Here is a 10,333-nt window from a genome sequence, read left to right on the forward strand (position 1 = left end):
ACCTGGAAAATCCTCCATGAATTTAAGCAAAGTGAAATGTACTGTGTATAAAGTAATAGCAATATTCGTGATGAGCTGTAAATGACTGTGTTATTCTCAGCGATACAATGATCCATGACTACTCTGAAGGACATATGATGAAAGATTCTCTCCCTACCCAGAGAAGGAACTAATTGTGTCTGAATACAGATTAAAGCATACTCTCTCTGTGTCTTTATTTTAAAAAAAATTATATTTTATTTTATTTTTCTTGATTTTTTTTTTTTTTTTTTTTTTAGGTTGGGGGATCTTAGTTTTTTGTCACATGACTTTTAAGGAAATCTTTTACACAACTTCACATGTGGTTTCTTAATGGAGGTTGGCAATGGGGATAAAGGAAAGAATGTGAAACTCAAAAGTTTTAAAAACAAATGTAAAAAAATGGTTTAAAAGTCACTGGGGAAAAATATTAAATAAATAAATTTAAAAAAAAAATCTCTTGCTCAGAAATGCTCCCAGAACATTTCTGACTTTCTAATAATCATCTATGATTATTTTCTATGAATTCATTGAATTTCAAGACCATTTGCATTTTTTACTTGCCCATGTTATTTGGGGCAATGAATTTCATGTGTAAAACTCAACAAACAGTAGTAAATTCCCTATTTTGCTCAAATGCGAGGTGCTATGTTAGGTGTTGGGGATATAGGTTGGGGGGAGGGGATGACGCTTTCCCTCAAAAAGGCCACATTCTGCTGGGAGATAGGACATGTAAGCACTTAAGTCTAATCTAATTTGAGGTGCCTACAAGCAATAGCAAACAGGGAGATAGGGAAAGGATTCCCTTATCAGCTGGTTCCTGAGCTGAATTTTGAAGAAAAGTATTCCAAGAGGTAGGGATGAATTAGTACATTTCAAACATGTGAGACAGTAAAAACAAAGGCACAGAGGTAAGAAATGAAATTCTGTATTCATGAAACAAAATAGTTAGGGGCAGCTATGGGGTGTAGTAACTAGAGCACCAGCTGTGGAGTCAGGAGGACCTGAATTCAAATAGGGCCTCAGACATAAATTAGCTGTGTGTCCCTGGGCAGTGGTGGGAGAAAAAAGAATCTTGGGATTATTAAAGTAGAAAAGGACCTTTTAGTTTAATAACCTCATTTTAAAGGTAAAGAAATAGGCAAAGACCAAAACAAAAAAAAGCCAAAAAAACCACACCAAAAAAAGCAAAACCAAACCATACATAAGATTTTCCTTTAAAAGGACAAAATAATGTATTTCCCCCTTCCTCTATAAAAGGTTATGACAGCCTAATTGATGTTGAGAAATTTCAGTCTTGTTCAACTTTTCTTGAACTCATTTGGAGTTTCCTTGACAAAGGTACTGAAATGATTTACCACTTCCTTCTCCAGTTCATTGTATAAATGAGCAAACTGAGGCAAATAGGGTTCAGTGACCTGCCCAGGATCACACAGATCACACAGATACCTCAGTGTCTGAGGTCAGATTTGGACTCAGGAAAAATGTTAATTCCAAGCCCCAGTCCTTTATCATAACACTGTGACCCCTAACTGCCCAACTGACGATAAGATCTCCTTTTTATTTAAGAAATTATGATGGAGGATAGGGGTGGGTAGAAAGGCATATAACAAAAAAGGAAATCAGGGGTCTCAGATATATCTCCAAGCTTATCCAATGTTAAAAATACTTTCCTCTGAATAAAGCTGGCTGAGATATCCTGCTGCTCAGATGTCAGCATTCTAATTATATACTCGGCAGACGTGGCAGGTATGGAGATTGAATTCACTTCCATACAAGTAAAATGGGGGAAGGCTCGGGATTCAGTGTCCCAGCTCTACAAATCTTCCCTCTCTCCCCTCCCCCACCAGTATCTGCAGCCTAACCAGCCCCAGGTAGAGCCAGGTAACCGAATTTACCATTACCAGAATGGAGATTGTCCAATTCTCGTTTGTGTTGTCCGTTCTATGTTGAATACAAACCCTCCCAGAACTGGACCCAAATGGATCCGTGCCTACCTCACTCAGGGTCACTCTTTTTGGTTTACCAGTATCAGCGACAGCTGTATAAGCCTGGCGGACACCAGCAGATCACTGCTTGGGTTCAAATTTCTAGGTGCTAGAAGTGACTTCCATGGGAGAGATGTTTGCCAAGGATACACAGGATCCAGTGGCAATCAGTAGCCCCTTCCTACCAGCCCTTAGGTGGGCAGCGATACCTGGCCTGGAAGTGCCACTTAAAACTGCTTTAGCCAGGTGTGCATGTACCCAGCAGGATACTATCCTGATGCTGAACCAGCGCACATCCAAAGATTTTCTTTTTTTTTTTTTTTCTCTCTCCGTAAGGATAATCAAGGGGAAAAATACATCATAACATCTCCTGGACACAAGGACTCCCAAAAGGGAAGAAGAGGTAATCTTAGGAAGAAACCGGAGATTGGGAGCTGCAAAGGGGAGGGCAAAGCAGAGAGAACACTGGCTTTGTAAGCTACAGGAAGGCTCTCCAGTAGCCTGGGAACAATGGAACCTGCAGGCCACATTGAAGATTATCGAGTTAAGCATTCCAAGCCAATCTGAGGACAACTAATCACAGCAGCATTCTTTATATTATCTCTGATTTTACCCCCAAACAGCCCTGCCCTGGGTGACCTTCCTTCAGTCTCACAAGGCAAAGATGCAAGCTAATAGGATGCTGTCCCAATGTTAGCAGATTCCCCAGAAATTGCTGCCTGTTTGCTCCACTTTTCTAGAGGTAATCAAAGTAATTAACTCCCTAGGGGTTATGAGGGACATCCAGCAGATCCAAGCCAGCAGGCTACCTCTAGTCACTTTTTTATCAATATTCCTTAGGATTGTAGTAATGGGGAGGAGGAGCAAGGGAAGGAAGTAAGCTTTTATATGACCCTCACTATGGCACAATGCTAAGCACTTTGTAAATATTATCTCTTTTTTTATTATTATTATCTCATTTGTTGAGGAAAGGCCATTTCATTTCCCCAGATGGGATGTTGATTCTAGAACACTTGTAGTTTTAAGAAAACAGTGGAAAGGTAATGTTATTAATTTTTTTTTTAATTTGCAAAACCACAGACATAAAGTGCCAATGTTTCAGCAGGGGTGCCTCTGGATTGGTCAGTCATCTTTTAACTTGGCATAAATATTTCATTAAATATGCCACTTCCTAAAAATTATCTCAAAAACCATTCAGCATAATATTCTATTTACTATGGTTAAGAATTGCTGGATTTTTCTTTTCCCTCATATAGTATTTACCTGTTCTAGTACTTTTTTACTGTCTTATGCTACAGTCAATTTCTTAGATACAAAAACACAGTTCCTGTTCTAAAAGTACTTGAATCTATTTGGAGAGACAATATATGACCACAAAATCATCAATATAGGATTAGGAAGGCCTGTGATTCATCACTGTCATTTTTTAAAAGCTTTTTATTTTCAAAACATATGCATAGATAGTTTTTAACATTCACCTTTGCAAAACTTTGTTCCAAATTTTTTCTCCCTTCTATCCCCTCCCCCAGATGACAAGTAATTTAATGTATGTTAAATATGTGCAATTCTTCTGTACATTTTCCCACAATTATCATGCTTCACAAGAAAAATCAAATCAGAAGGAAAAAATGAGAAAGAAAACAAAATGCAAGCAAACAAAAACAAAAAAAGTGAAAATACCATTGTGATATACACTTAGTCCCACAGTAATCTCTCTGGCATCACTGCTGTTTTACAGAGGAAGAAACTGAGAGCCAGAGAGGGTAAATATTTGCCTGAGACCACAGATATTAAAAACATCCGAGGCAGGATATGAACCCAGGAATTACAACTTCAAAGTGAGAACTCTCTTTCCACTGAACCATCTTGTGGTTCTCAGTCTCTCAAACCTAAAGATGTGATCCTGAATAAAAAAAAATATATTCGTTCATATTTCCATCCATTGGGATGTTCGTGTTTATAATGCACTTTGCAAAGTAGCACCTGCTAAAAATTCCAAGAGAACCTGAGAGATGTTAATAATGCTATGCATTATTATAACATGTATATATTATAACAATAATGTTAAGCTGAGTCTTATGGTTATTCTCCACATGCATAATGTTTTTCAATTGATCAATCAACGAACATTTATTAACTGCCTACTGTGTTACAGACACTGTGCTAAATGCTGGGAATACAAAAAGAGGCAAAAGAGAACCCTTGCCAATGTGGAGCTTACTGCCTAATGGTGGAGTTGACCTGTAAACAAATAGATACAAAGCAACCTGTATACAAGATAAATAGGAAAAAATTGACTGAGAAGAGGCAGTGGAATTAAGAATAGGTTGAGACAAGCTAATTTAGGTAATCAGGTTCTAAAGAATGGAATTCCTTGGTTCTCTGATGCTTTTTACCTCATCTGGTACTTTTGTAGGTGTTCTGTCAATGGCATGTAATATATTTTATTTGACTTCACTGTATTAATTTGTTAACAGATGTAAGCATTGTCCCGCTCTTTAATTTCCCCATCTGCTCTACATTTATTCACAGATGGTTATGGGGGTGGGGTGGGGGACTAGAGACTTCTGACTGGCTCATATCTGAATATTTTTTTAAATAACTGTAATCCTCTGGAATGAAGAGAAGTTGGTTGCTGGAGGCCATTTTAGGTGTGTTCTGCAGCAATGTATAACATTGTTGTTGCCTTGTCCATCTATTTTAAAATGTTCATACAATTGCACATAGCAGAAAACTACAAATTTGTTTTTATTCTTGAGTACAGCATTATTTATTTCCATTAGCCAATATTTTAAACCACCTATTTAAGATATTCAACTTATAGGTTCAAATGTGGAAGGATAATAGGGATCATTGGACCATAGTTGGAGGAGACTTCAGAGATGACAACTTTTAGTTAATGCCATTTTGTTACATTGTTTAGAAATCACTGAGTTATTCACTTTGCATGGTGATGACCATGATGGAGAAGCTACTAATTCTGTTGAGCTCTAAGGTTTGTAAAACGTTTTGTAAACATTTCATTTAGGAACTGCTGAGGGCACAGTAGATAGAGGACTGGTCCTGGAATTAGGAGGACCTGGGTTCAAATATAGTTTCAAATATTTCCTAGCTGTGTGAATCTGGATAAGTCACTTGATTCCGATTGCCTCAAAAATAAATCAAAACAACAAACTATCTCACTTGTTTCTCACAACAACCTAAAGAAATAGATGCTAAAATCATTCCCATTTTGTAGATGAGGAAACTGAGACAGGCAGAGCCTTTCCTGATCCATTCTGTAAGAATGACCCATGATTATCTTCACTTTATTCTGCATTTATCTAGTACTTACATACTTGTTGAAGATTCTCTATTCTATTAGACTGTGGACTGTTTCTGTGAAAAAGGAACTGCCTTTTATTGTATCCTTAGTGCTTACTTAGCCAGTGCCTTGCGAGTAGTAGCTATTTAATGAATGCTTAATGATTGATTGATTTGGCAGGTCATCAAATCCTGTTTGCCTCAGTTTCCTTATCTGTAAAATGAGTCAGAGAAGAAAATGATAAACCACTCTGATATCTTTGACAAGAAAACCCCAAATAGGGTCACAGAGAGTTGGACATCACTGAACAATCAATCACACCTAATTGGTTAAGTGAATTGTTCATGGTCGCACAGCTAGAGGGAGCAGCTTGGGTAGTATTCAGACTTAGGTCTTTAGAGACTCCAGATTCAGAATTTTATCCATTGTAACCACCTAGCTGCCCTTATGGTTACATGGTGCTTTAACATTTATGAAGCACTTTACATAAATTATCTTAATGGACTAATGACACTATAAGGTGGATGTTATTACAGATGAATTAATTGAGAATCGGAAACTTGCCCATGGTCACATAGCTAGCAAATATCTGGGGTGGAATTCAAATCCAGTCTCCTGACTCCGAAGTCCAGGGTCTTATTGACTCTAATACTCTGCCTGTCTGTAATGAAATTTATCAGATGTAATGAAAATGATCAGATTGCAGGAGCACAAGAAGTAAACATAAGAAGTACGAAGTTTATGAAGAAGAAACAAAGGAGTATGGTTCTATTCAAAGTAGAAATATGACCAAGTTGATTACATCCTCCCCCCAAAAAATTATCTGAAAATTATATAAATTGGCTCTCACTGATCAAATCAACTAGATATTTTTCTTCATTTTGATATAAACTAATTTTTATTGGGCAGTGAGATGGCTCAGTGGATAGTGCACCAGGTCAGGAAATCCTGAGTTTAAATTTGGCCTCAGACCCTCAGACCCTGGACAAATCACATCATCCTCTTTGCCCTCAATTTCCTCAACTGTAAAATAGACTGGAAAAGGAAGTGACAAACCACTCCAGTATGTTTGCCAAGAAAGGCCAAAAGGTGTCATAAAGAGTCAGATACAATTGAAAACAACTGAACAACAAGTTATCATGTAGAGTAAGCAAATTTTTCTTGTATTAATAATGCTTCTAATATAATTATTAATTATGAGTATAGAGAAGAAAGGATGAAAAGGTACCATGAGGATAGTGAGAAGTATATTAGAAAGAGATTTTGAAATAGTAGACTAGATTTTAAAATATTGTCCTTGCCCTTTAGTACCTGAATGAGCACTTTGGTCTTAGCCTCCTCGTCTGTAAAAATGAGAAATGACCAAAGCCAGTAGTTCTCAAACTTTTTTTGGTTTCAGGATCCTTTTACACTCTTAAAAATCATTGAGGAGCCTTTTCCCTCAATAGGTTTGTTTGTGTGGGTTATACCTATCAATATTTACTACACTAGAAATTTAAATGTCTTATAGCTGACTTTTTGACCTCATGGACACCATGAGAGTCTCTGGGAGTCCTTACACGACATTTCAAGAATCATTGATCCAGGAGATTGCTAAAGTCCTTTTCAGCTCTAAATTACTATATATTATATGTGATATCTTAGGCATATCGTATATAATATATTTTAGCTCTAAATCCACACAATGTTAGTACTAGTAATCTAGTTACAACCTCCTTTTATAGATGAAAAAAGAAAGGTACAGAAAAGTGATGCAATGGTTAGAATGCTAGACCTAGAGTCAAGAAGACCTGAGCTCAGATCCAGTTCAAGCCACTAGCTGTGCAAACCTGGGCAAATCATTTAACTTCTGTCAAATGTAAAGTGAAAATAACAATGGCATTTATCTCTTAGGGTTGCTATGAAAACCAAATGAAAGAACAGAGCCAAAAGGACACAGTATTTATAAAATTATGGATCCAGATCTGGAAGAAATTCTCTTAGAGACCATTGAATTGAACTCCCTTGTTTTGCAAAGAAAGAACGTGAGGTTCAGAGAGACTAAGAGACTCGTTCCAAAACTCTACAGCCAGAATTCAGTTTTAGGTTATCTGACTCTCAAGCTGGTCCCCTTTTCACCACTCCATGATGCCTTTAATTTTCATTTCAAAAATATTTTTTCCAATTAGATGTAAAAACAAATTTTAGCCTTCATGTTCTACAATTTTGAGTTCCAAATTCTTTCCCACCACCACCCCCACATTGAGAAGGCAAGCAGTTTGATAAAGGTTATACATGTGCAGTCATGCAAAACATATTTCCAGATTAGTCATGTTGTGAAAGAAAACACCAACAACCCCCCCAAAAAAACCCACCTCAAAACAAAATAAAAAACCAATAGGCTTTGATCTGCATTCAGACCCCAACAGTTCTTTCTCTAGAGATGGATAGCATTTTTCATCATAGGTCTTTCAGAATTGTCTTTTTATGAGGCCTTTAAAAGTCTGACTTGGACTATAAGGAACAAGGACTGTAAGGAACTAATTGAACTTGGCCCCTAACAAAGGCTTTTTAAAGGGCAAATTACTAAACCATGTTGAGTAGCATAAGAAATGATTTGGAAAAGTTTTAACTGGAGAAAAGAAATTTAACTAAAAGATCTTTGTTAAGGTATCTTAGAGCCTATGACTCAAGTCAATGCTTTGTTGATCATGGGGAGGGATGGGCTACAATAAGACCTAATCTCAACCAGGAGATCATTATACACTTCAACAATGATACTGTATGAGGATACTGATGGAAGTGGATATCTTCAACATAGAGAAGAGCTAATCCAATTCCAATTGATCAATGATGGACAGAATCAGCTACATCCAGAAAAGGAACACTGGGAAATGAGTATAAACTGTGACCACTGTTTTGTTTTGTTTTTCTTCCCAGATTATTTTTAGCTTCTGAATACAATCCTTCCTTTGCAACAACAACAACAACAAAATTCGGTTCTGCATATATACATTGTACCTAGGATATACTATAAGATATTTAATATGTATGGGAATGCCTGCCATCTAGGGGAGGGAGTGGAGGGAAGGAGGGGAAAAATTTGGAACAGAAGGGAGTACAAGGGATAATGTAAAAAAAAAAATTACCTATGAATATGTACTGTCAAAGAAAATGTTATAATTATAAAAATTAATAAAAAATAAAAAATAAAAAAGACCTAATCTCAACACTAAAGGAGTTTGTAATCTAAGGATCATCAATTCATCATGTTATATGAGAGGAGCCTATGGGGTTCTCAAGGTCACACACCTAGATTTAAGTGAGGGTATGTGGTACCAATCCCCCTCCCCCATCCCTCTCCTTACTGCACCACACTGATGTTACTAGAAGGAACATAGGAATCACTATTATGCTGTTTATAATGAAGTACTCTGATATGTGGAACAGTTTTTTAAGTGGTGCAAAGGGGGGGATCACTCAATAATTAGGGCTCCATAGAAACCTTGGAGAAGAGCTGTTGCCTAGCACTTGGAGCCTGGAAGACCTGAGTTCAAATCCAGCCTCAGTAACTTATTAATTGTGTGAGTGAACCTGGCCAAGTCACTTAACCTGTCTGCTTCAGTTTTCTCATTTATACATTGAGCTGGAGAAGGAAAGAGCAAACCAGTCCAGTATCTGCCAAGAAAATCCCAAAATGGGGTCACAAAAAATTGGACACAATGAAATGATTAAACAACAACAAATATCTGACCATTGTTGTGAGAATCAAATGAGATAATGTAGTTCAGGGGTTCTTAACTTTTTTGTGTGTGTCATGCATCCTTGTAGCAGTCTGTAGTAAGCTAAGGATTCTTTCTCAGAATAATGGTTTTCAATGCATAAAGTAAAATACTGTAGGATTAAAAAAAAAACCAATTATATTGAAAAAGTCATCAAAATGTAAGAAAAAAAAATTCACAGAACTTCATGTTAAGAACATATGATTATAAATAAAGTACTTTCCAAATTTTATAATACTACATAAATGTGAACTATTATTATGAGAAAGATCATCATCATAACTCAATTTATGTTAAGCTTTGCAAAGTACATATCCTATAATGACCCTTTGAAGAAACAACTCAGCTTAGGGGGATGCTTAAGATTGGGACACATAGAAAATAAACCAGATCATAGTTTCCAGCCCCTTTGGCTTACCCAATGGTCCCAAAAGAATAACTTAAGGTCTTCTTTCACTGAAACTTCAAGGACAGTTTTTTTCTTTGTCTTTTAAAAAATACTTTATTTTTCAAAATACATAAAAAAGACAGTTTTCAACTTTTGCAAAACTTTGTGTTCCAAAATGTTCTCTTTCTCTTCCCTTCCCCTTCCCAAGACAATCAATATAGGTTAAAATATGCAATTCTTCTAAATATATTTCCATATTTGTTATGCTGTGTAAAAAAAAAAAAAACCAGATCAAAAGAGAAAAAACATGAGAAAGAAAAAAAAAACAAGCAAATAAACAACAACAAAATAATACTGTACTTTGATCCACATTCAGTCTTCATAGTTCTCTCTCTAGAGATGGATGACTCTTTCCTTCTCAAGTCTATTGAAAATGCAGGGGCCATTTTTTTTTTAAGATGGCATTGAAAAATACTAAGTAAGTTTTGTAGGCTATATTGACATTCAATGTCAAGGTTTTAGTAAAACACTTAAATTTTTTTAAAAAAGAAAAGGAAGGATCACTCTAACCCTTTTTCACTTTCTCACTTTAACCCTCACTCTTCCCCTTTCTTGCTCCCCATTAGATTCCAACAAAGGCTCTTTTCCAGACAGAGTATGGCCTTAGTGGTCTTTGAGTGGAATCAGGAGTCAGGATCCACATTTTAACTTAGGATCTTCTGTGACAACTTTTGACTGGAGGGTTTTTAGATGAACTTCTGAACTCTTTGGGCTCCATTGAAGTAAATAGAAGTTGCCCTGTGCCCACGGTCTCTCCCACAATGCATATCTAGAGAAGAAAAATTTTGTGATTTGTATCTAGCCAGCACATCTT

This window comes from Sminthopsis crassicaudata, chromosome 1 (genome assembly GCF_048593235.1).
Source record: "Sminthopsis crassicaudata isolate SCR6 chromosome 1, ASM4859323v1, whole genome shotgun sequence".
In the NCBI taxonomy this organism is placed as follows: domain Eukaryota; kingdom Metazoa; phylum Chordata; class Mammalia; order Dasyuromorphia; family Dasyuridae; genus Sminthopsis; species Sminthopsis crassicaudata.